At 48.6% G+C, this 25949-nt stretch overlaps 1 protein-coding gene across 2 annotated transcripts in view; it reads right to left on the reverse strand.

The window, feature by feature from the left end:
* The window catches only part of KDM2A (lysine demethylase 2A), a 213559-nt gene that overhangs the window by 92843 nt on the left and 94767 nt on the right, over positions 1-25949 (reverse strand). The gene's annotated exons all lie outside the window — the stretch shown is intronic.

Here is a 25949-nt window from a genome sequence, read left to right on the forward strand (position 1 = left end):
AGGACCAGGCACCGAAACAAACAATGAGTCTGACTTCTGAAAGGGAGCTGTGGCAGACAAGTACACCTTCAGAGCCCTAACCACATCGAGAGCATGAAGGGCCACCTCCTTGGGGTGCTTCGGCTTAGGACACAACGATGGTAATACAATGTCCTCATTGATATGAAAAGCCGAAACCACCTTCGGTAGACTCAACACCACCTTATCCCTGTGGATGACCAGATAAGGCGACTTGCAGGACAAAGCCGCCAATTCCGAAACCCCCCCTGGCCGATGTGATGGCCACTAGAAAAACCCCCTTCTGTGAAAGGGTCAACAGGGGAATCTCCCTGATATTTTCAAACGGCGGCTTCTGAAGCGCCGACAACACCAGGTTCAAATCCCATGGGGGTAACGGAGGGCGCACCGGAGGGACTACATGTCATACCCCCTGAATAAAAGGTACTCACTAAATGAGAGACGCCAGGGGTCGCTGATAAAAAAAAAAAAAGACAGCCAGGGCTGGAATTTGCCCCTTAATGGTGCTCAACGCCAATTTCTGGTCCACTCCGTGCTGAAGAAACAGCAGGATCCTGGATAAAGAAAAGGAGCACGAATGCCACCCTTTCTCCTCACACATGGAGATGTAGGCCTTCCAGGTACGATGGTATATCTTCCGTGAAGAAGATTTCCGCGCCCTCAGGATAGTTGGAATCACCGAGTCCGACAGACCCCGGTTCCTCAGCACCCGGCTCTCAATAGCCATGCTGTTAAAGCCAGAGATGGTAAATCAGGGTGAAAGACCTTGAAAAAGGAGGTCCTCCCTCAGTGGCAGTCGACAGGCAGCGTCTGCCACCAGACGCACCAGGTCTGCATACCAGGGACGCTGAGGCCAATCTGGGGCAACCAGGATTACTGGAATCCCCTCGGCTTCCACTCTGCGAAGCAGACGTGGCAACAGTTTTGGTGGAGGAAAAGCGTAGATCAGCTGGTACTGATCCCACAGAGCCACCAGCACGTTCAAAGCGTCTGCCCACGGATCACTTGCCCTGGACATCTCGGCACCTTCCGATTGAGATGGGAGGCCAAGAGATCTACATCTGGCGTGTCCCATTTCAGGCACAGCAGCTGGAATATCTCCGGATGCAACGCCCATTCTCCTGGGTCCAGCATCTGACGACTCAGATAGTCTGCCTGCCAATTTTCCACCCCCGGGATGTAAATGGCTGACAGGGCCAGAACGTGTCGTTCTGCCCACCGAAGTATGTGAGCGCCCTCCCGAGCAGCGACTGAGCTTCTTGTTCCCCCTTGGTGATTTATGTACGCCACAGTCGTGGCGTTGTATGACTGAATCCTGATCGGACGCCCTTGAAGATTCATCGACCAAGTGTGGAGGCACAGCCTGATCGCTCTCAATTCGAGCAGATTGATCGGCAGCTTGGATTCCTCCCGCGACCAGAGGCCCTGAGCCGACTGAATCCCCATCACTCCACCCCAGCCGGAGAGACTGGCATCCGTAGTGATCATTGTCCATTTTAGGGGGAAGGAATGATTTTCCGGATTGAATCACCGGGGACCTCAACCACCAGATCAGGGAGTCCCTGACTGGTTGGCTCACCTGGATCTGCCGATCCAGGGACAACGGAGATTTGTCCCATTTTGTCAATATCTTCTTCTGCAGGACTCTGGTGTGGAACTGGGCATAAGGTACTGCCTCGAAGGAGGCCACCATGAGTCACAGTACTCGCAAGCAAAAGCGGAGCGACGACCACCTGCGGTTCATCAGTAGCTTGACCGCAGATCTGAGAGTCAGCAATTTGTCTGAGGGGAGAAAAACCCTCGCTTCCCTGGAGTCCAACAGTAACCCCAGGTACTCCAGACGCTGAGTTGGTACAACCACCGACTTCTTTAGGTTCAACAGCCACCCAAATTCTTGCAGGGTCTGCATGGTGATCACCACATCCTCCTCTAATTCTGAGGCGGAAGATGCTCTCAGGAGGAGATCGTCTAGGTAACCCACGATCGCGATCCCGCGCTGCCTTAGCAATGCCAATACTGGAGCAAGTACTTTGGTAAAGACTCGGGGGGCTGATGCCAGGCCAAAAGGAAGAGCCACAAACTGGTAGTGGGCTTCCCCCTACTGCCAAATGCAGAAATTTTTGATGCCGAAGGCAAATGGGTATGTGCAAGTAAGCATCCTGGATGTCCAGGAAGTCCCCTTGATGGAGTGCAGCGACAACTGAGCGAACTGATTCCATTCTGAACCTCTGCACCTTTACAAAGTGATTGAGGGATTTTAAGTCCAAGATTGGACGTACCCCTTAATTCTTGGGAACCAAAAACAGATGAGTAGAACCCCTGGAAGCGTTCCGAGTCCGGAACCGGTACAATCACCCCCTGATTCAGCAAGTCCCAACAGGGCCTCCCGGCGGACCAGGGACACGGTTATGCTGGAGGGGAAGAATCTGTTTGGCGGCCAAGAGAGAAACCATCTTGTAGCCTGTGGAAATTAGATCGCAGACCCATTGGTCGGATAACTGGGAGGTCCACCGGGCTGCAAACTCCCGAAGACGACCCCCCACCCGATAAGTGGGTGGGGGCAAACCTTCATGCGGTAGCACTTTTGGTCGCAGGCTTGCGGTTCCAGGGACGCTGCTGACCGTCCGTTGGCGTTTTGCCGAAGCACCAGGTGGACGAAAAAGCTGCTTATGAGTGGAAAAAGAGGGCACTTGCCTGCGGCGAGGCTCCTTGGCCTTCCTGGCCTGTGGGAGTAGTGTGCTCTTACCACCAGTGGCATTCTTAATAATGTCATCCAACGAGGCTCCAAAGAGCCACTCACCAAGGAAGGGAAGATCCGTCAGGGCTTTCTTGGATGCCTGGTCAGCCGACCAGCATTTCAGACAAATTAGGTGCCTCAGCACCACAGCTGACACTGAAGCCTTGGATAACAGAGGAAGAGTATTCAGGGGCGCGTCACAAAGTACTTGAGGCCTTGCACTAGTTGGTCTGCTAGCTCCACGCAGACAGGGGAGGCGTTCTGCTCTCCCAATTCGCGGTGCAAACGTTTTGCCCACTCAGTCAGTGTCTGCGACACCAGTACGGATGCCAGTACAGGTCGCACGGCTGACCCCACAACCATAAACAAGGAACGAGCCACCGCCTCAAACTTCCTGTCTGTTGGATCCTTGAATGCAGGAGTCCCCTCAACCGGGATCATGGTTACCTTATTTAATCTAGATACTGGGGGGTCCACGACCGGAGGAGCCGACCATTTCTTGAGAAGGCTGTCCTCAAAGGGGTAGCGCACCACCAAGGTTTTGGGGACCGAAAAGGTCAGTTGCAGGCGACCCCATTCCCTATAGATGAATTTGTCAAAATAAGTCAAATACGGGAATACCTTAGGTGAACATGCTGGCTTGCGGGACCCAAAAGGGACCGGTACATCAGCAGAGGGATCCGCTGGCTCCTGAATCTTCAGGGTATCACGCACAGCTGTGATAAGTGCTCCAACAAGCGCTTTGTCGCGCCCGGACCCGGATGGGGAATCATCCTCGCTGTCCGAACGGTCCTGGTCAGCCACATTTGATAGGTCAGAGCAGGGGTCACCAGCTGCAGCAGGACCCGAGTCTGCATCAGAGCTCTCCCCAGAGGATGGGGGGGGGGGGGGGCAGGGGCCTCTTACGTGCACCTTTCCTTCCATGTGCCGCCTCTATCTTAGCAACATAGGAGTCAAGGACCGCCATCAGGGTGTCCATGCGCACCACACTATTCGCAGGCGACCCGGTTGTTATAGCCTGGATTTCGGGGCAAGAAACATCAGTTTCTGAAGCTATGTTGACCCTAGCCTGTCTGCCACCTGCAAGGGGACTTAGGACAGTGAAGGTCCCACCCTCCTGCTGCCGCCGCGTGGAGGGGGGGGGTACTTAATGCTAGACTCACCACCCTGGGGCGTTCTGTGAATGCCAATAGCAGTGCCTGTAGTCCCTAGGAGGTTCCCAGTTGCAGAGAGGAGAAAACTATGTCAGCAGCAGCTGCTTACAACAGCGGTGAAACGTTCCGCAGAGCTAGCTTCAGCGTTCAGCAAGGAGCCATCCAGAGTCCTATACACACAGTGGACACAGGAAACAGCAAGTGAGAGCACATGTAATGCTGCCACAAGAGAACAGCGGCAAAAAGAGCGCTCAGGCTTCAAGAAAATGGCCGCCAATGTAATTAAATAGGAGATCCTAAAGAAGATGGCTGCTGAAGCTCACCAGGGGAATACAGGCTTTCCCACATCCAAGATGGCCGCCGGACAGCGCCATGCGGTGACAGAACAAAACTAGAAATGTGCTGCCTGCCTATAGCCAGTACAACCTCCATAAAGACTTTTGGGACCCCCCAGACCGGGACCAGGATCAACGCCAGCCACACAGAGCTGCCACATGTGAGAAACGAGCTAACCCACACACACCGCCCGCAGCGCATGCAGCCACCCCCCTCAGAGGGGGGGAGGAGGGGTGATAGGGGCTTGGGAGAGAAGATATGGAGGTGAGGTGACCCCCGAATCGACCCCCCAGGGAATGCCCAGCTGCTCACCCCAGGGAGAGTCATACTTACCAGTCCTGAAGAGCTGGGAGACATTCCATCACAGACCTACTCCTGCGCAGTTACAGGGTAGCTGTTGGCCCAGTATACTGTGATCCAGACAGCAGTAGCCCAGTCATATGTATACCCAGAGCATTGAAGCTCACTGATCACCTCTGGAGCTGAGGCTCATGTGACTATAGAGTCACACATGTGGGCATATACATAATGGTAAATGACTGCCTTCTCACTCCCTTCTCCTCCTCCATGCCCACTAAATAGCTAAACACAATGGGGTTGGGATATCACATATAGATGAATTTATTGGTGGCTTAGCCTCCCTCTTATTCTAGGACACAGGCTGGAGGGGCGTGGCACAACCCGTGACTGGCACAAATCCGCCCACACCAAGTTATTTCCACAAAATAATGATTTTTTAAAATATATATTTCTATGACAGTTTAAAAAGGTTTGATATTTATTTTTACTCTATTCCAAAGGCAGTTTTTTAATTTATTTATTTTGAACATGTGACTGGCAGCAGAAGACTAGAAGCTCCTCCTGCTTATCATGTATCAGGCAATGCGACAGCTGTATACCAATTAAGGAAAATTTGTGTTTAGTATCACTTTAACTCTTCCACTTAGTATGGAGATAGGAAAACTTCATTGGATGTCTAGAAGAGTTCATCAGCATAACCCAGTAGGATTTCTCAGAGAAGAGCAGTGGGGTGGCAATGAGAGCACACTCTTGAACATAGAGGTCAGCCACAAACTATGGTATGCTATGCTATAAGAAGCTTGAATAAGGATATCCAGGTATAGAACTAGAAAAAGACGCACCAATAAAAAGAGCAACAGACCAAATGAACGGTCCAAATTAATTTATTGTTGGCACTAAAAAGGACATGCAATGTGTTTTGGGGACCAAAAAACACTTACCCTTTGTCAGGGAAGAAGTCTTGATATATCAGAATAATTCTTTGAAAGTTTGCATTTAAGTGGTGCATAAATATTAAAAGTAGCTTGGATCACTTAGTTGCCAAGGCAATGCCCTTTCTAAATCAAGAATCTGCTTCAGGTTCTTCCCGATCCTGTTCTTCTTCCCAGCTACCTATCCTCCAATTCATGAATGTGATTACACATAGCTACCGGCAGCTACATCAGGAGACCAGGAGATGAAAAAGGACCACGCTCGTTTATTTGACAGCTCAGGTAACACATTGTGATCTGAATGTTCAGGTTGTCATCAAGTGTCTAACATGAATATCACAGAACGTGGTGAGGTTTTCAACGTAAGGGGTGCACTGATACGTGAATAGTTGGGGATGTAATCCATCAAGTTGCATCTGCTATAAAGTGGAAGAAAATCTCTGATATTGGCAGATCTACAGAAGACCAGGCAAAGGCTTAGCTACTGTGGAAGAAATAGTGACGGGTCAATAGAAGATCACACAAAAGTAAAGTTACTGCAATAATTTTGATGTATAACTTTTGGGACATCACAGGGCATGCATCCCTAGATGGACAAGAGTTCCTGTGTAGAATATGACATTTCTTGTAATCCTTTCTGAAAAGGGAAGGCATGACTACCCACTGTGACCATGAGGCTGCAAAGAGGTGTAGGGAACATGATTGCTCTTGTGAAGCAGCAGGTAAGGAAAATGGTTTGTAGAAATAGTGAGTGGACAGCAATGGAGGCTCTTTGTGTAGTTCTCGGAGAAATAAAAACAACGTCACTGTACTAAGTTAAAGTCATGTCAATTGACGTCCTGGTACCTGCATAGGGTGAAGGCAAACCTTAGTGTGTGTAAGGTTTCTGAACAAATTCGGTGGACTTTGAGGATTTGCTACAAACGCATGGAAGTGCAGTAGAATGACGCCTAGAGGGGGCAAACAGAACGTACTCAAAGGTGTAACCCCCTTCCCTCTGTAGTTGCCTCAATGTATTCCTCAAAGGAATTCATGAAGAGGCGCTCACCTTCAAAGGGGTTAAGCAAAAGGCACCTTTTCCCAAAAGAGTCAACAGACCAAGATCTAAGCCAGAAAATTCTGTGCACGTGCCCAGAAAGGACATTCTGGAGATTTGACATTCTCCAGTGTGTGTACACAGAATAGTAGGACCGAGGCCAGAGCTGTAATTCTGCATAATTCATAGGATTTCTACATCAGAAGATAGAGCTCCAGCCTCTATTGCCTCTAAACTATTTTAGACAACAGATAAGGTTGCAATAGCTGGACCTGCTAAAGCAAGGATGACTTCAAAATCTTCTCTAAATGCCTAATGACAGAATCCTTAAAAGAGGGAATGCCTTGAATAGAGACAGTAGATTGATTATATGGTTCAAAATGGTCCACAGAGGGGACAGTCCATTTCTTTTGAATTTCCTCTGCCACAGGGTGACCAAAATGCACTATAATTGCTAGAGAACTTCCCGGCATTATATAAAGCTCACAATAGTTTAATCAAGAATAGAGAAAGGATTTCTAAATTTTGCCTTCTTTTTGTGCCTCTTGGGGTATATGAAGGCTCAGCAGAACTGTGTGTATCTAACCAGAGACTAGTACGCACTGCCTCAAAGAATCAACTGTAGCCAGCATATGGTGAGAAGGGGAATAATTGGTTTCATTAAGGTCTGATGGCCTCCACTAATATTATAGCGTCCCCTTTGCATTCTGCACATGTTAGTGCACCAGGCAGTTCAGGTTGTAACCTAGGAACATAGTCTTGTAGGATATATTGTAGTGTAGGGTAGTCAACCTCACTTTCATAGCAGGCCACATCAGCATTATGGTTGCCCTCAAAGGGCCAGTTGTATCTGTAAGACTAAATGTCTAGAGCTCTCCCCCTTAAATCAGATGTCAAGAGCCCCCACCATCACAAGTCAAGAGTCCCCTAACCTCCCTTACATCACAGCGCACCCCTCCTTATCTTGTGCTGCTGCTGAGTCTAAAGGAGGACCAGAGGAGGGCTGGAGTCAGCTGCCAGAGTCTGCTGAATGCTGAGACCAGGAGAGGAGGAAACAAGGCGGTGCTTCGGCTGCACAGAGGCACAGGATCTGGTGGAGGGGTTCTGCCCTGCTCTCTGCTGCCAACTGCTGAGACAAGTTGGGGGCAGAGACAAGGAGGGTACTACAGCTGCAGGAGTGCGTGCATGTGGCAAGGGCCACGGGAAATGGTCTGGTGGGCCAGAAACTGCGGACATGGTACAGGAGACGGCCAGAGACTGCGGACATGGTACAGGAGACGGCCAGAGACTGTGGACATGATATAAGAGATCAATGCAGCCTCACCAGTGCCTGTCAGATGCAGCCTCACCAGTGCCCATCATGCAGCCCGCCTGTGCCTATAAGATGCAGCTTGCCAGTGCCTGTCATGCAGCATGCCAGTTCCTGAACCAGAGCAGATACGAATTGCCCGGGTCGCAGTAACGATGTCCCACCTCCTGCAATCACGTGACACTGATTCAATGTCCCACTGTTGGATCAGTGTGCCGTCTGTCACAGGAGGCGGGACATTGTTACTGCAGTCTATAGTTAAGCTCCGTGACACACAGAGATCATGGTGAGGAGGAAGGGAGGGGAGGAGGAGAGGAGAGGACTGAGGCTCGCCGTGTCAAAACGACACACCTGTACTAGGTGGCACCAGGCGCGGGGGGCCTGCCCAGGCCCACCCCATTTTCAGTACTGATATCGGCGGGATTTCCTTTTCGGCATTGTGCCGAAAAGGCCATTTTCGGCCAATATGTTTTGGCGGCTTAAATTTCGGTACATCCCTAATATTATCCAAGCTAACAATATCCCTGGTGGCTTACGGGTAAGTGCTGCAAGGCCATATGATAAATGCTAAGTAGCCTGCATCACAACAATTCTGCTTCAGGCATGAGAAACTCCTGACTTCGCTTGCAAGGGAAGCCAATGTTTTCAGGAGTGTCGATTTCTTGAGTTGAGTAGTCTGCACAGTGTTCAGTGGTTCCCAAGCTTGACTTTCATGTTACTAAAGGATTCAGAAGTGACGTAGAAGTCAGAAGAAGAAACACTAAATACCGCTGGGGATCCAGCAGATTAAATTTTATAGTATCTACAAAAAAAATATATATATTTTTTTTTTAACAAATTTATTGCTATCACAAGGCATGAACAACATTCCTTGTGATAGCATTGGCCATAAAAAGTCCTCTTTATGAGAGATCTGGAATCTATTAGACCCCTTTCACCTCCTGTAAACGTAATCCAGAGGCTCCATAGCTACTAAAATTACTTTTACTTTGAAGGGAACCGGCAGCTGAAAAAAAAAAGAAAGATATAAAAAAAAATAAAAAAAAAATAAATGGGTCATAGCTTTAGATGCAGCGGTGACCAAGATATCACCCTTCCTATCCATCGACTTATGGGTAATGTCGCTGGATGGGAAGCAAATGACGGCCAAAATAGTTTATTCAAAAAGAAAAAAAACAAAAGAAAAAACACACACACAAGCAAACAGACCTTCCTATTCCCTTACTGTAAAGTGGTTGTAAACCTCAGACATAAAATATGAACAAAGCATATCCCTATATTAGGGCTGGGGAAATAAATAAAAAAAATCGATGTAAATCTTGAATCGAGTTGAGAGGTCAAAAATCGATTCAAAATTTCAGCAAAATCGATTTAAAAATGTTTTTTCACCAGGACCGACACCGCGCGGGTCCTTAGGAGCTGCGGGCAGGAGTTTTTAGGCGAGGCCGCGGCTTTGGCCAAGTCCGCGAGGCCAGACGCCGCAGACTAGGCCAAAGCCACGGCCTCATCTGAAAACTCCTGCCTGCAGCTCCTCAGAACCGGCGCGGTGTCCACCAAAAAAAAAAAAAAAAAAAAAAAAAAATCGAATGGTGAATCAAATCGCAGATTTTTTTTTATTTTTTTTAACTCATACAGCTCTACCCTCTATAGTGTGTACTTGTCTCAATCCAGAGCACTAAGTGTAATTTCTCTCTGCTTCCTTGTTCCTCTGCTATCTACATGAGTTATATCTGACAAGTTTTCCTGACACCAAGAGAAAAAAGGGAGACGGTGTCTTGTCTAATAACGTCCTCCATCGGATAGTGTCCGCTGTGTACTGCGCATGCGCAGTACACAGCAACACAGATTCCGAAAATTGCCGAGGATGAACGGCGCCTGCGCCGTGAGTCCAGGTTCTATCCCCACTATCCAAGTGGACATAGAGTAGGAATAAAAAAGAGCTGAGCGCAGCGAGGCCGAGCCCGAAGCGTGGCGAGCGAAGCTCGCCCGCGAGGGGCCCTTTAATACTTTAATACTCACAACCCTATGTCCGCTTGGATGGTGGGGCTACCACCTCCACTCACGGCGCAGGCGCTGTTCAGCTTCGGAAATTTTCAGAAGCTTCGTCTGCTCCGTACTGTGCATGCGCAGTACGGGGCGGACGCTATACGATGGCCGGACACTATACGGCAGAACAACGGCAGGGATCTTCAGCACACAGCCTGTGATTGACAGCATCGGATATGGTCCTGGGTGCTGTTTGGAGGGGGTTACAGCTCTCAGAGCTCTCCTCAATGAGCTCTGCAATGTGTAATTTCAGTCCTGCAACCTGTTTTTGACAGCTTTATAAATTCTGGAGGCCAATTATGTCACTGGTTGTATGTAAGGGCAGTAGCCCTCCACTCTTCCAGTGGGCAGCTGTCTCTGACATGGTACCAAAATCTTCTTCTATTCCAGCAACGTCTACATTGTGACTGTCCACAGACACGAAAATAGCAGAAGAACAGCCATATTGCAGTCTATGGGATGTTACTGTGCAAACAGTGCCAGAAGAAAACTGGCACCAGAGAATGGGTGAACCGCCAGCAAGGTAAACATGACTTTGAAAGATCCTCTGCATCCAGGCATGGCTGAACACAGTCATAACCACCTCAATACCAGCATGTATACAGTATAATCCTTCATTACCAGGCCTTTTTCAGTGCTCTAATGGTTTGACTGACAATTACTCAGTCATGCAACATCGTACCCGAATTATTTTGATATCCTCTTTTTTAGACAGAGCTTTCTTATGGTGGTATTTAATAACCACTGGATTTTCCATTCTGGAATTTCAGCTTACATCTATCTGGCCTTTAAAAGGAGAAGTACAGCCAAAGCTCGTTTGGCTGTACTTCTCTTGTGGATCACAGGCGTGCAAATCTTTTTACACTCCCTTAACCCATTTCAGTAGACAGTGGGCTGTCACAGAGCCAGTTCAGGCTTGGGGGGGGTCAGAGCAGAAAGCGAGGTGACTGAAAGTAACTAGCTCTGTTTAGGAAGCACTGAGAACTAAGTAATCAGCAGTGTTCTATTTCTCAGTTCCCAACCTTAGAGCCGGTGGGGGACAGCTGCAGCATTAAACCGATGATGCATCCATCTAGGTAAATATTTCCCTTACTTCACTTTTAACCACTTGCCTGCAGGGCACTTTTACCCCCCCCCCCCCCCTTCCTGCCCAGGCACATCTCATCTTTCAGCGCTGTAACACTTTGAATGACAATTGCGCGGTTATGCAACACTGTACCCATGACATTTTTTATAATTTTTTGTCCCACTAAAAGTAAAGCTTTCATTTAGTGGTATTTAATCACCGCAGGTTTTTTTGAGAAACAAAATAAAAACAAAAAACACGAAAAAAAAAAAAGACCAAAAATTTTGAAAAGTAAAAGTTTCTCTGTCAGAAGATTTCTCCTTCACTGATGTGCACTGAGAAGGCTCGACTGATGAAGAGGCACTAATATGCATCAAAGAGGTGGCACTGATAGAAGGCACCGAAAGGCAGCACTGATTGGCCTCACTGATGGGCACAAATTGGCAGCGCTGCTGGGCACTGATGATCAGTGCCCTGATTAGCTGTACAGGTCTCCCCTCTGAGGCGATGCCACTGATCGGCTCTCATCTCCTCACTCTGTCAGTGTGAGGCGAAGACAGACAATAAATGGTATCTACATGTTTACATGTAATCAGCTATGATTGGTCACAGCTGATCACATGAATAAAGAGCCTTGTCATTAGCTCTTTACCGAGATCTGGGTCACGCCGAGTCCCTGGGACAAAGCTGTGTGATTATGGGGAGACTGGGTGACATCATATGACATTGGCCCTGAACAAGAGAGCATCCCACCCGCTGTCTATACGGTGGGCGGGAGGCAGTTACAGTGGTAGTAAGCAGCCACAAAACAAACAAAAAAAACACAATTGTGGCCGCTGTAGGTTTAAGCCATAATGTACTATACTAATATGCACCTCACACTAGCACATTATAACAGACTTGCACACGGAGTCCTCCAGCCCAGCGTTGTCGTGGCTCCCCAGTGCTTTCATCTTCACCAGGTCTTCCTTCCAGGTTGGGAGGCTTCGGTTGTATGAATAACTGGGGCCATGATGACATATCTCCTGCGCAAATGCGCCGAAGGACCGGTGTCCTATCATATATGGTCCCCCATCGGATAGTGTCCGCTGTGTACTGCGCATGCGCAGTACACAGCACACACAGATTCTGAAAATAGCAGAGGATGAACGGCACCTGCACCGGGAGTCCAGGTTCTATCCCCACCATCCAAGTGGACACAGAGTTGGAATATAAAAGAGCCGAGCGCAGCAAGGCCGAGCCCGAAGCGTGGCAAGCGAAGCTCATCCGCGAGGGGCCCTCTAATTTTCCTAACCCTATGTCCGCTTGGATGGTGGAGCTACCACCTCCACTCACGGCGCAGGTGCCGTTCATCTTCGGAGATTTTTACGAAGCTTCGTCTGCTCCATACTGCGCATTCGGACACTATATGATGGCAGGACACTATCTGCCAGAACACCGGCCCAGAGCTCTGAAGGTATGACATGGGTTTGCTGTCCCTTCAGATTGGTGACGTCATCGGCTGTATCCCATGTAAATATCTCCCTAACAGTGCAAGTTTAGGAGATATTAACTATACCTACAGGTAAGCCTTAGGCCTCATGTACACTGCTGCTTGTAAACAGAAGTTCGGAGGCAGTTGGATGCTTTTTTCAGCTGCCCCAGATGCAATGTTATCTTATGTGTTATCTTATGTGTACATATACACAGGTTTGTTTAATGTCGTTTTTAGGCAGTAGAGTTGAGGCCTTTTTTGGAAAGCAAATAAAATTAGTTCAGACGCTGAGTTTAGAGGCATTTCAAGCGCCACACCGTTTTTCAAACGCTTCTAAAACGTAAGCGCGGCTAAACGCGGCATGTAAACGTGGCAAAATGCACATTACCATCTGTCATGTTAAATCGTTCAGGAGATGTTGTAAAAATGTCCCGTGTACATTAAGCCTTATTATAGGATTACCTGTGGGTACAAGTTTAAAAAATGGACTTTACTAACATTTTAAAACGTACCAGTTTTCAGACAATTCCGGTCTGGTCACGTAATCCAGCTCCTCTCTGTGTTAGCCGGTATGGCTTCAGGGGAGAGGAAAGAGTGCCAACAACTGATGAACTATTGAAGCCCATCTGTGATGTCGCCACTCCAGGCTTTAGAGCCGGTTCACACATGACTTCCAGGACGACTTTGTGAGGCAACTTGGAGACGACTTGAACACGACCTGGGGCGACTTACAACACGACTTTAAGTCGCCCCAGGCCAGGCGACTTTTGCCATGGCCAATCAGAGAATGAGCTCTGAAGGGGGAACTCCATGCCAAATTTATGAAAAAAATTTGGTGTGGGTTCCCCCTCCGAGAGCATACCAGGCCCTTAGGGCTGGTATGGATTCTAAGGGGAAGCCCCTATGCCGAAAAAACGGTGTGGGGGTCCCCCCTAGATCCATACCAGACCCTTATCCGAGCACGCTACCCGGCCGGCCAGGAAAGGGGGTGGGGACAAGTGAGCGCCCCCCCCCCCCCTCCTGAGCCGTACCAGGCCGCGTGCCCTTAACATGGGGGGTGCCTTGGGGAAGGGGATGCTGGGACTGCGACATCATAATGGGCGGGGACATCATCCGGTGATGTCCCTATATAAGTCGCCACGCGCCGCGTCCTTGCCATTGTGAGTGGAGGCAGCGACGAGGCAACACCTGAAGAAAAGAAGAGAAGAACAGAAGACGGCAACAGCGGCGACAGAAGACCGGGCCACCGCCTGTAAAAGAGCTAGAAGAAAACGCGGTGGCCCAGCAAGAAGAACAGAAGAGGGGGACAAGACCCTAGAAGTCGGAAGAAGAGGGCGGCGAAGAAGAAAGCAGGGCTCCTCTGTTAGCAAAAGAGCTAGCAGAAGATAGCAGAGGAGTCCGGCGAGAAGACCCCCGAAGACGGACAGAAGACCCCCGGAGCTGTGCAATAAACTATTTGAATCCTTGTGTGTTGTGTTTTTTTGTTGTACATTTTTTTTCACAGGTGAATGGGTAGGGGTACATTGTACCCCATACTCATTCACATAGGGTGGGGGGTCGGTATCCGGGGGCCCCCCTTATAAAGGGGGCTCCCAGATTCCGATAAGCCCCCCGCCCGCAGACCCCCGACAACCAATGGCCAGGGTTGTTGGGAAGAGGCCATTGTCCTCATCAACATGGGGACAAGGTGCTTTGGGGTGGGGGGGGCGCGCGGTCCCCCCCTCCCCAAGCCACCCCCCATGTTGAGAGCACGCGGCCTGGTAAGTCTCAGGAGGGGGGGCTGCTCGCTCATCCCCACCCCCTTTCCTGGCCGGCCGGGTAGCGTGCTCGGATAAGGGTCTGGTATGGATCTAGGGGGGGCCCCACGCCGTTTTTTTCGGCATAGGGGGTTCCCCTTAGAATCCATACCAGACCCAAGGACCTGGTATGCTCTCGGAGGGGGAACTCACGCCAATTTTTTTCCATAAATTTTGCGTGGAGTTCCCTCTTCAGAGCTGATAATTCCGTGAGAGTCGCCTCCGTATAGACGGAGTTCCGACTTGTAGGCGACCCCCATTGAAATCAACGGGTACCAGTCGCCTACAAGTCGGATTGAAGTAGTACAGGAACCTTTTCTGAAGTCGGAGCAACTTCGGTAGTGTGCATTAAAGTGGTTGTAAACCCTTACAAACCACTTTGACCTACAGGTAAGCCTAGATTAAGGCTTACCTGTAGGTCCAAGCAATATCTCCTAAACCTATATGGTTTAGGAGATATTTGCCCGAAAACGGCACCGCTGTCTACGCCGCATGCCCCGTAGACAGCGGCGCGCAGGCGCACTGAACGCGGCAGTTCCAAGAATGGAGCTGCCGCATTTGTCGACTCCCGTGCACATGCGCGGGAGTGACGTCATCGCGGCTTCGCCGAATGACAGCGGCGGAGCTGCGAGACGCCACCAGCAAGATGGATGCGGCGGACTACAGGGGACAGCGCGCCTTCGCTGGCTCCTGTGTCAGGTAAGTGACACATAATGGGCTACTATGTGATGCATAGTAGTCCATTATGCTTTGCCTTTGCAGGGAAAAAAAGAGGAAGTAAACTCATCAGGGTTTACTTCCTCTTTAAGACGGCCCTCATTCACTTACATTGATTTTTACATGCTGTCCGACCTGAGGCGACTAGGGGCGACCTGAAGTCGGATCTGAGTCGACCCTGTGTGAACCGGCTCTTAGGAGTGCCCTCTCCTCTTTCCTGCAGCTGCCACTGGCTGACAGGAGAGATCACGTGACCAGACCAGAGAGGCCTGAATATAGAGATAGGTAGGTAAATATAAACACACATCCACACACACAGTATCTCACAAAAGTGAGTGCACCCCTCACATTTTTGTAAATATTTTCTTCTATCTTTTCATGTGACAACACTGAAGAAATTACATTTTGCTACAATGTGAAGTAGAGAGTGTACAGCTTGTATAACAGTGTAAATTTGCTGTCCCCTCACAATAACGTAACACACAGCCATTAACATCTAAACCGCTGGCAACAAAAGTGAGTACGCTCCAAATATGAGCCCAGTTAGATATTTTCCCTCCACGGTGTCATATGATTCATTAGTGTTACAAGGTCTCAGGTGTGAATGGGGAGCAGGTGTGTTAAATTGGGTGTTATGGCTCTCACTCTCTCATACTGGTCACTGGAAGTTCAACTGGGCAGCACAGTGGTGTAGTGGTTATCACGCTCACCTAACAGTAAAAATCCCAACCACGACACTACCTGCCTGGAGTTTACATGTTTCTCACCTGCATGGGTTTCCTCCAGGTACTCCGATTTCCTCCCACACTCCAAAGACGTGCAGGTAGGCTAATTGGCTTCTGTCCAAAATTGGCCCTAGTATATGAATGGGGACCTTGGATTGTGGGCCCCTTGAGGGTAGGGACTGATGTGAGTGTGCAAGGGATATGGACAATTGTAGACACTCACTCAAGTTGAACTGGATGGACTGGTGTCTTTATTCAACCTTACTAACTATGCAACTATGGCACCTCATGGCAAAGAACTCTGAGGATCTAAAAAAAGAAATATTGCTCTACCTAAAGATGGCCTAGGCAGCTGATGGCAAACCTTGGCACCCCAGATGTTTTGGAACTACATTTCCCATGATGCTCATCTACACTGCAGAGTGCAAGAGCATCATGGGAAATGTAGTTTCAAAACATCTGGGGTGCCAAGGTTTGCCATCACTGGTAGGCTATAAGAAGACTGTCAAGATCCTGAAACTGAGCTGCAGCAAGGTGGTTAAGACCATACAGTGGTTTAACAGGACTACTCAAAACAGGCCTCACCATTATCGACCAAAGAAGTTGAGTGCACACGCTCAGCGTCATATCCAGGGGTTGTTTCTGGGAAATAGACATTTGAGTGCTGCAGAGGTTGAAGGGGTGGGGAGGGGTCAGCCTGTCAGTGCTCAGACCGCACGCCACACACTGCATCAAATTGGTCTGCATGGCTGTCATCCCAGAAGGAAGCCTCTTCTAAAGATGATGCGCATGAAAGCCTGCAAACAGTTTTCTGAAGACAAGCAGACTAAGGACATGGATTACTGGAACCATGTCCTGTGGTCTGACGAGACCAGGATAAACTTATTTGGTTCAGATGATGTCAATCGTGTGTGGCAGCAACCAGGTGAGTGCAAAGACAAGTGTGTCTTGTCTATAGTCAAGCATGGTGGTGGGAGTCATGGTCGCATGAGTGCTGCTGGCACTGGGGAACTACACTTCATTGAGAGGACCATGAATGCCAACATGTACTGTGACATACTGAAGCAGAAAATGATGCCCTCCCTTCGGACACTGAGCCACAGGGCAGTATTACAACATGGTAAACGACCCCAAACACACTTCCAAGATGACCACTGCCTTGCTAAAATAAGCTGAGGGTAAAAGGTGATGAACTGGTCAAGCATGTCTCCAGACCTAAACCCTATTGAGCATCTGTGGGTCCTCCTCAAACAGAAGGTGGAGGAGCGCAAGGTCTCCAACATCCACCAGCTCCATGATGTTGTCATGGAGGAGTGGAAGAGGACTCCAGTGGGAACCTGTGAAGCTCTGGTGAACTCCATGCCCAAGAGGGTTAAGGCAGTGCTGGAAAATAATGGTGGCCACACAAAATATTGACACTTTGGGCCCAATTTGGACATTTTCACTTAGGGGTGTACTCACTTCTGTTGCCAGTGGTTTAGACATTAATGGCTGTGTGTTGAGTTTTGAGGGGACAGCAAATTTAAACTGTTATACAAGCTGTACACTCACTACTTTACATTGTAGCAAAGTGTCATTTCTTCAGTGTTGGTTACATGAAAAGATATAATAAAATACTTACAAAAATGTGAGAGGTGTACTCACTTTTGTGAGATATTGTATTTCTAAATAAAAAGTGTGTTGCCACTCACTCCCCAAATGTGGCTTACAAAAAGACCTACATGATGTCCAGCATGTTTTCAGTACTTTGTGGCTCTTGCATAATCCACTGTAATTGTTATTTCTGTATAAAATTGCCTTGTCACTCCTGAAATGCGGCTTAATAAAAGACCAGTTTGATGCAGGGCGCGGCGTACGGTCTGAGCACTGACAGGCCGACTCCCCACCCCTTCAACCTCTGCAGCAATGCTGGCAGCACTCATATGTCTATTTCCCAAAGACAACCTCTAGATACGACGCTGAGCATGTGCACTCAACTTCTTTGGTCGACCATGGCGAGGCCTGTTCTGAGTGAAACCTGTCCTGTTAAACCACTGTATGCTCTTGGCCACCGTGCTGCAGCTCTGTTTCAGGGCATTGACAGTCTTCTTATAGCCTAGGCCAGGGATATGCAATTAGCGGACCTCCAGCTGTTGCAGAACTACAAGTCCCATGAGGCATAGCAAGACTCTAACAGCCACAAACATGACACCCAGAGGCAGAGGCATGATGGGACTTGTAGTTTTGCAACAGCTGGAGGTCCGCTAATTGCATATCACTGGCCTAGGCCATCTTTATTTAGAGCAACAATACTTTTTTTCTGATCCTCAGAGTTCTTTGCCATGAGGTGCCATGTTGAACTTCCAGTGACCAGTATGAGAGAGCGATAACACCAAATTTAACACACCTGCTCCCTATTCACACCTGAGATCTTGTAACACTAACATGACACCGGGGAGGGAAAATGGCTAATTGGGTCCAATTTGGACATTTTCACTTAGGGGCGTACTCACTTTTGTTGCCAGCGGTTTAGACATTAATGGCTGTGTGTTGTTATTTTGAGGGGACAGAAAATTTACACTGTTATACAAGATGTACACTCACTACTTTACATTGTAGCAAAGTGTCATTTCATCAGTGTTGTCACATAAAAATATATAATAAAATATTTACAAAAATATGGAGGTGTGTACTCAGTTTGTGAAATAATGTATTTTTTTTTACTCTGCATGCCAGAGACAGAGGGGGGAGGGGAGTTATTGGGGTGTTTTTACCTTAATGCAGAAAATGCATTAAAGTGGAGTGCCAGTCTGGAGAAAAAATAAATTTGAGTCAGCAGCTACAAATACTGTTAGCTGTTATATGAAAAAAAGTTAAGGACGTTTACCTGTCCAGGGATCCCGCGATGTCAGCACCCCAAGCCGATTCGTCCATCGGCTTTGGGAACGGGGCTGGCATTGCAAGAAAGGGAAACCGGTAGTGAAGCCTTTAGTCCTGCTGCGCTTTCAGAATGGCCCCACCGTCTCTTTTGGGACACACACACACACAAGTCCCAGAAGGCAGCGGGGGAAAGGAGGAGGAGCCAGACATGACGTAGATCGCTGTACAGCGATCTTACCAGGAAGTGGGAGCAGGTACCTGTCAAAATCAGGTACCCGCTCCCCCCAAAAAAGTGCCAAATGTGGAGGGGGAGAGGGTGCGAAAAAGTGTAGCGTCCCCTTTTGGGTGGAGCTCCACTTCAAGGTAAGAAAATATTTAGCCTTTACAATCGCAAGACCAACACAAAGTTGGAGAACAGGAAAGAGGAGGGGGGGAGAAGAGTCTATTTGTTCATTACTTTATTAATGTTTTTTGCATTGATTTCATTGGTTGCTGAGACATAGGTCACCAGTGTCCTAGCAACAAATAAGGCAGAGCCAGACTGGCAGAGGACAGAGTCTGATAGGGAACTCAGAGACTAGTTCCCTATCAGGTTAGTCTGCTTTCAGATTGACAGCAGCTGACTGGCTTCTTATATTTCTCAGAGTAGGGCAGAAAATGGTCTTTACTAAAAATCTTAGTTCTGCCCAACTGTTGTCACCAATACAAATCTGAAAGGCGGTGTCATGGGTCCTCTGCAATAGAAATAAACCTGAGAAGTGCTACATAGTCACACCTTTGTGATAGCCATGCAGTAGGTGTAGAAACAAACTACCACAGGTAATTCCCATCACTGGAGTCTTTAAGATACAAGAAGTTTGTAGGCAATATAGCGCTCAGATGTACAGCCACAAATCAAATACCATTTTGGGGGGTAAAGTTGGTCTTTAATATGCCAATATCAGACTACAAAAAATAAAAGAACAAAACAAGCTCTAAGGCTCTGTGAGCATACTGGCCACTTGGCAATTGGGATTAGTCCAGGACTGCAAGCTGATGTATACATAGGGATCCATTCATAAAGGAGAGCCGATACTGGTATGTGCAGGTTATCACAAAATTTACTCCACACTGTACCAACATTATATATGCCATTCATAAAATGCAGGTTCCAGCGTCCCATGGAGTGTTCTCTGCATAATGCTGCGGAGAATACTTTGTGATTGGAAGACAGCCCAGATGCTGCAGTGAGATTTTTATTTTCCCATCTTCAAGCAGTAGTATGGTCACAGTAAGGCCATACCGCTGCTTTATAAGTCGGCCCCATAGTGTGAAAAACATAAGTATTGTTGACAAAACGGAAGAAAAGTTGGGACTGTATATGAGGCAATGGCCATTAATACCATGATCTTCGTCACTGTTGCGTATAACAAAAGAAGGGAGTAAGGGAAAGGAGGGAATTTGTGAGTTTATATGAAACACACCACTGGAATCGAATGAATCGATTAATACGTTTACCTAGACATTTACCAAATACAAACGAGCATGCTGGACAAATCTAAAATTCATCATAATACCTCGCATACAAATTATAACATAATTGGTAAATCACATGATAAAATAGGTTAAATCAAAATAATTACCTAGTATGCCTAACTGTATCCAAACAGTAACATGATAAAATGGCGATACACCTTATCATCTGAAAACATGGCTAACATGATGATAGTAGGCCATGGTACCGTATAATTGATTCACTAATGGGGGTAAAAATCACATAGTAAGGCAAAATTGTTGCGACATAGCATCAGTAAAAAGCTTGACGCATTTTGTGGGTAAATCTGTAATTGGTAAATTTATATTTTATTACAGATTTACCCAGGCTACACCTGCTCCTGATGAGTGGAAGATATCCATGAAACGCATCAAGCTTTTTACTGATGCTACCGGTATGTCAAAGCAATTATGCTTTACTATGTGATTTTTACCCCCAAGAATTATGAATCAATTATACGATACCATGGCCTTCTATCATCATGTTAGCCATGTTTTCAGATAACTCGGTCTATCACCATTTTATCATGTTACTATTTGGATACAGTTATGCATACTATGTAATCATTATATTATTATAATTTTAGGATTTAACCTATCATGTCATTTACCAATCATGTTTATTACAATTTGTATGCAATTGTATTATGATGAATTTTATATATTTGTCCAGCATGCTCATTTGTATTCAATAAATATCTAGTTAATCATATTAATTGATTCATTTTATTCCAGTGGTGTGTTTCAGATCAAGACCAAAATTCCGTCCTTTCCCTTACTCCCTTCCTTTGTTATTGTTGACAAAACGCTATGCAACTTCTTTGATTTATTGTCAACCATTGACGGTACAATAAACATGTGAAAGCCAATCATCTGTGACAAAAACAAGCAATTCACCTCAATAAATGAAAGCCCACTCCAGATTAGACACTTAATTCCCAGCTGCTAACCTTTCTGAAGTACTCAGGCTGGTCACATGATGATGCACGATCTTCATTCTACTCCTCAGCCTGGGTGATTGTCAATGATGCAGAGCGCAGCAGTGGTGTGATGACATCAGTGCCGTACTCTGCAGCATTACATAGTGAATGCAGGCCAGTACTATGGTGACTTCTGTGCTGGGGGTGGGTCCAAGACAGCCTATACTCTCAGTATGTACAGCGAGGGAAAAAAGTATTTGATCCCCTGTTGATTTTGTACATTTACCCACCAAAAAAAATAAAAAATCAGTCTATAATTTTAATGGTAGGTATAATTTAACAGTGAGCGTCAGAACAAAAAAAAATATCCAGAAAAAACGCATTTCAAAAAAGTTATAAATTGATTTGCATTTTAATGCATTAAACAAGTATTTGACCCCTTCACAAAACAGGACTTAGTACTTGGTGGCAAAACTCGTTGGTAATCACAGAAGTCAGGCGTTTCTTGTAGTTGGCCCCCAGGTTTGCACACATCTCAGGAGGGATTTTGTCACACTCCTCATTGCAGATCCTCTCCAAGTCATTAAGGTTTTGAGGCCGACGTTTTTGATTACTTGAACCTTCAGCTCCCTCCATATATTTTCTATGAGATGAAGGTCTGGACACTGGCTAGGCCACTCCAGGACCTTAATGTGCTTTTCATGAGCCACTCATTTGTTGCCTTAGCCGTGTGTTTTGGGTCATTGTCATGCTGAATACACGACCCATTTTCAATGGCCAGGCTGAGGGAAGGCAGTTTTCACTCAAGATTTGAGGGTACACGGCCTTGTCTATCGTCCCTTTGATGCGGTGAAGTTGTCCTGTCCCCTCAGCAGAAAAACACCCCCAAAGCATGACGTTTCCACCTCCATGTTTGATGGTGGGGATGGTGTTCTTGGGGTCATAGGCAGCATTGCTTTTCCTCCATACATGGCAAGCTGAGATGATGCCAAAGAGCCCGATTTTGGTCTCATCTGACCACAACACTTTCACCCACTTCTCTGAATCATTCAGATGTTCATTAGCAAGCTTTAGAGGGGCCTGTACATGTGCTTTCTTGAGCAGGGGGACCTTGCGGGCAGTGCATTATTTCAGTCCATCACGGCATAGCGCGTTACCAATTTTCTTGGTGACTATGGTCCCAGCTGCCGTCCCTGGGCTGATTTCTCTCCGTTCTCATGATCATTGACGCTCCACGAGGTGAGATCTTGCATGGAGCCCCAGACCGAGGGAGATTGACAGTTATTTTGTGTTTCTTCCATTTGCAAATATTCACACCAACTGTTGTCACCCTCTCATCAAGCTGCTTGGTGATGGTCTTGTAGCCCATTTCAGTCTTGTGTAGGTCTACAATCTTGCCCCTGACATCCATGGACAGCTCTTTGGTCTTGGCCATGGTGGAGAGATTGGAATCTGATAATTGATTCTGTGAACAGGTGTTTTTTTAACAAACCTTTTTCTCCACATCCAATTTGCATTTCAGGAGATTGTGACGGGCTCTCTATGGAGTCGGTTTACACATCTCTGCAGAGGCTACGGTGCGAATTGCACAGGAGCCCTGTGCGTCTTTTGGTCTGTTTCAGGTCCAAATTCAGCCAAAAATTTAGGCTGAAATCGGACCTGATACGGTGAATGGAGACACAACAGACTCCTGCTGAGTCGCTGCATTCTATAGTGTGAACCCAGCCTTAAGAGAGTGCTCCTAATCTCAGCTCATTACTTGTATAGAAGACAGCCGGAAGCCATAAATCTTGCTAATTGATAGGGGATCCAATAATTATTTCACTCATTAAAATGCACATCAAGCGATAACTTTATTTGAAATGCATTTTCTGGATATTTTTGTTGCTCTGTTCCTCCCTGTTAAAATAAGACTATCATAAAATTTATAGACTGATTTTTTTTTTTTGTCAGTGGACAAACATACAAAATCGTCAGGGGATCAAATACTTTTTTCCTTCAATGTACTTAAGCCCCCTTTCACACATGCGGACATTATGTCCGTATTTCATCCATCCGTTTGCGGATGAAATACGGACATACATGCATTCCTATGGCACAGCTGGCATCTGCGGATAAACATCTGCAGACACCCGCTATCGTCTGCCTCCGCTATTGTCCGATTCTGCAGACGGAGGAAAATACTATTTTTCTATCAGTCTTCAGAGCGGATCGGATGAACACTGACAGACGGTCCGTGCTCATCCGATCCCCCATAGAGGAGAGCGGAGAGCTGACAGGGTGGTCCCTGCACAGTATGCAGAGACCGCCCTGTCCGCCGCCGGCTCAGCGGGGACAACGGAGCGATCCCCGATGAGCAATCGGATCATTACGGGGCGGATCATTACTGATCCGTCCCGTGTGAAAGGAGCCTAAGGCTAAACGCCAGCTTTGGATGCACTTTACATTAGTTTGTTTGGGCCAGCCTATGTCCCTGACTAACATGCGAGGCTGCTGGATGTTCTGCATAAAATGTATGTAGCTGTGACTACATACAGCACTGTGTTCCTGGTGCAAGCCAAGATTTCCTGTCTCATAACCAGAACAGAGTGATCGACTCTCAGCCATTCAGAGAAAGACGTATTCTAGCAATAAATACAAAGCTTCCTCCGATTGGCTCAGAGTCAGAGGTTGTGACATCATCAGCCCACCTCTCTGATTTAGCCAAGCAGAGATAAAGCTTTGTATGCAATGTTAGGATACCTCGCTTGCTCTGAATGGCTGAGCACCAATCGTAAAGACTCTAGTGTGTTTCGGGTATGAGACAGGAAGTCTCAGCTCCCACCTGGAACACAGTGCGATATGCTGTATGCAGTCACAGCTACATACAGTTTATGCCGCACATCCAGTGTCCTCACAGGTCAGTGAGGGGCATAGTTCATTTGCACCAGCTTTCAAAGTGTATCAAAGCTAGAGTTCAACTTTTACCTGGTCATAGATGGATCGAATTTCTGCCAGTCCAGAAGGGACCGGCTGAATTTCAATTCATTGGATAGCCCCACTGTCAGGATACAAACATCCAAGGAGGTAGATTGCTCCATCCACCTCCAGCATGTGGATGGAAGAGCCTGCTCATCTTTATTGCATCCAGACAGCTTTAGTCTTCTGAGTTCAGTGTCACCAGGCATAATTTATTCTGGAATTTTTTTTTTTTTTTTATTTTTTTTTAAATGCAGGCTGGGAGCCAAAAAAATAAAAAAAATAAATAAAACAGAGGATAGGTTTTAAGCCAGGTCTCTTATTAGAGTCAAGATATGCAAAGCTCCTTTGTACCACACAGAGCTATGGGAGCTCCCGACAAGCAACACTGGTAATAGCCATAGATCAGTCATGTCCAAAGTCCGGCCCATGGTCCGGTTTTGTATGGCCCCCACCTTCTCTGTACTATGGCCCGCCTGGCTCCCACACCCCCGAGCGCCTCACCGACAAGCTGGGGCGCGTGCGGCAGGTCCGGAGCCTGTGATTCCGGCAGGGATTGGTGGCGGTGATTGGCTGCTAGTGCCTCTCACCCCGCCTCTCACTGACAATCAGGGGCTGGGGGCGGTCCAAGGCCTCCGGGAAGCTGACAGCACACCCTGCCAATAGCAGACACTGAGCTGTCGCTGCAGATCTCTCAGTACCTGTGATTGGCGGCGCGGATTGCCTGCGGCCAATAATGAATTTACATTCACACACTATAAATCGGCATGACCTTAAATTGTTACAAAATCCAATTTTTTTCTATAAAAAGAGAGCGAGAGAGCGGGGGGGGGAGGAGAGCGGGGGGGGAGAGAGAGCGCGAGAGAGCGGGGGGGGGGGAGAGAGCGCGAGAGAGCGGGGGGGGGAGAGAGAGCGCGAGAGAGGGGGGGGGGGAGAGAGAGCGCGAGAGAGCGGGGGGAGAGAGAGAGCGCGCGAGAGCGGGGGGGGGAGAGAGAGCGCGCGAGAGAGCGGGGGGGGGGAGAGAGGCGAGAGAGCGGGGGAGAGAGAGCGCGAGAGCGCGGGGGAGAGAGAGCGGAGAGAGAGCGGGGGGGAGAGAGAGCGGGGGGGAGAGAGAGCGCGAGAGAGCGGGGGGGGAAGAGAGCGAGAGAGCGGGGGGGGGGAGAGCGCGAAGAGGCGGGGGGGAAGAGAGAGCGCGAGAGAGCGGGGGGGGGAGAGGAGCGCGAGAGAGCGGGGGGGGGGGGGGAGAGGAGCGGGAGAGAGCGGAGGGGAGAGAGAGGAGAGAGCGGGAGCGGGGGGAGGAGAGCGCGAGAGAGCGGGGGAGAGAGAGCGCGAGAGAGCCGGGGGGGAGAGAGAGCGCGAGAGAGCGGGGGGGAGAGAGAGCGGGGGGGGAGAGAGAGCGCGAGAGAGGCGGGGGGGGGAGAGAGCGGGGGGGGAGAGAGCGCGAGAGAGCGGGGGGGGGGGAGAGAGAGCGCGAGAGAGCGGGGGGGGGGAGAAGAGCGCGAGAGAGCGGGGGGGGAGAGCGGAGAGAGCGGGGGGGGGGAGAGCGCGAGAGAGCGGGGGGGAGAGAGAGCGCGAGAGAGGCGGGGGGGAGAGAGAGCGCGAGAGAGCGGGGGGAGAGAGAGCGCGAGAGAGCGGGGGGAGAGAGAGCGCGAGAGAGCGGGGGGGAGAGAGAGCGCGAGAGAGCGGGGGGGAGAGAGAGAGAGAGCGCGAGAGAGCGGGGGGAGAGAGAGCGCGAGAGAGCGGGGGGAGAGAGAGCGCGAGAGAGCGGGGGGGAGAGAGAGCGCGAGAGAGCGGGGGGGGAGAGAGAGAGAGGGGGGGGGAGAGAGAGAGCGGGGGGGAGAGAGAGGGGGAGAGAGAGCGGGGGGGAGAGAGCGCGAGAGAGCGGGGGGGAGAGCGCGAGAGAGCGGGGGGGGGGGGGAGAGCGCGAGAGAGCGGGGGGGAAGAGAGAGCGAGAGAGAGCGGGGGGGGGGGTGAGAGCGCGGAGAGAGCGGGGGGGAGAGAAGAGCGCGATGAGAGCGGGGGGGGGAGAAGAG

Source organism: Lithobates pipiens, unplaced genomic scaffold (genome assembly GCF_037356315.1).
Source record: "Lithobates pipiens isolate NorthernLeopardFrog02 unplaced genomic scaffold, aLitPip1_a1.2 Scaffold_25, whole genome shotgun sequence".
Taxonomy (NCBI): Eukaryota; Metazoa; Chordata; class Amphibia; order Anura; family Ranidae; genus Lithobates; species Lithobates pipiens.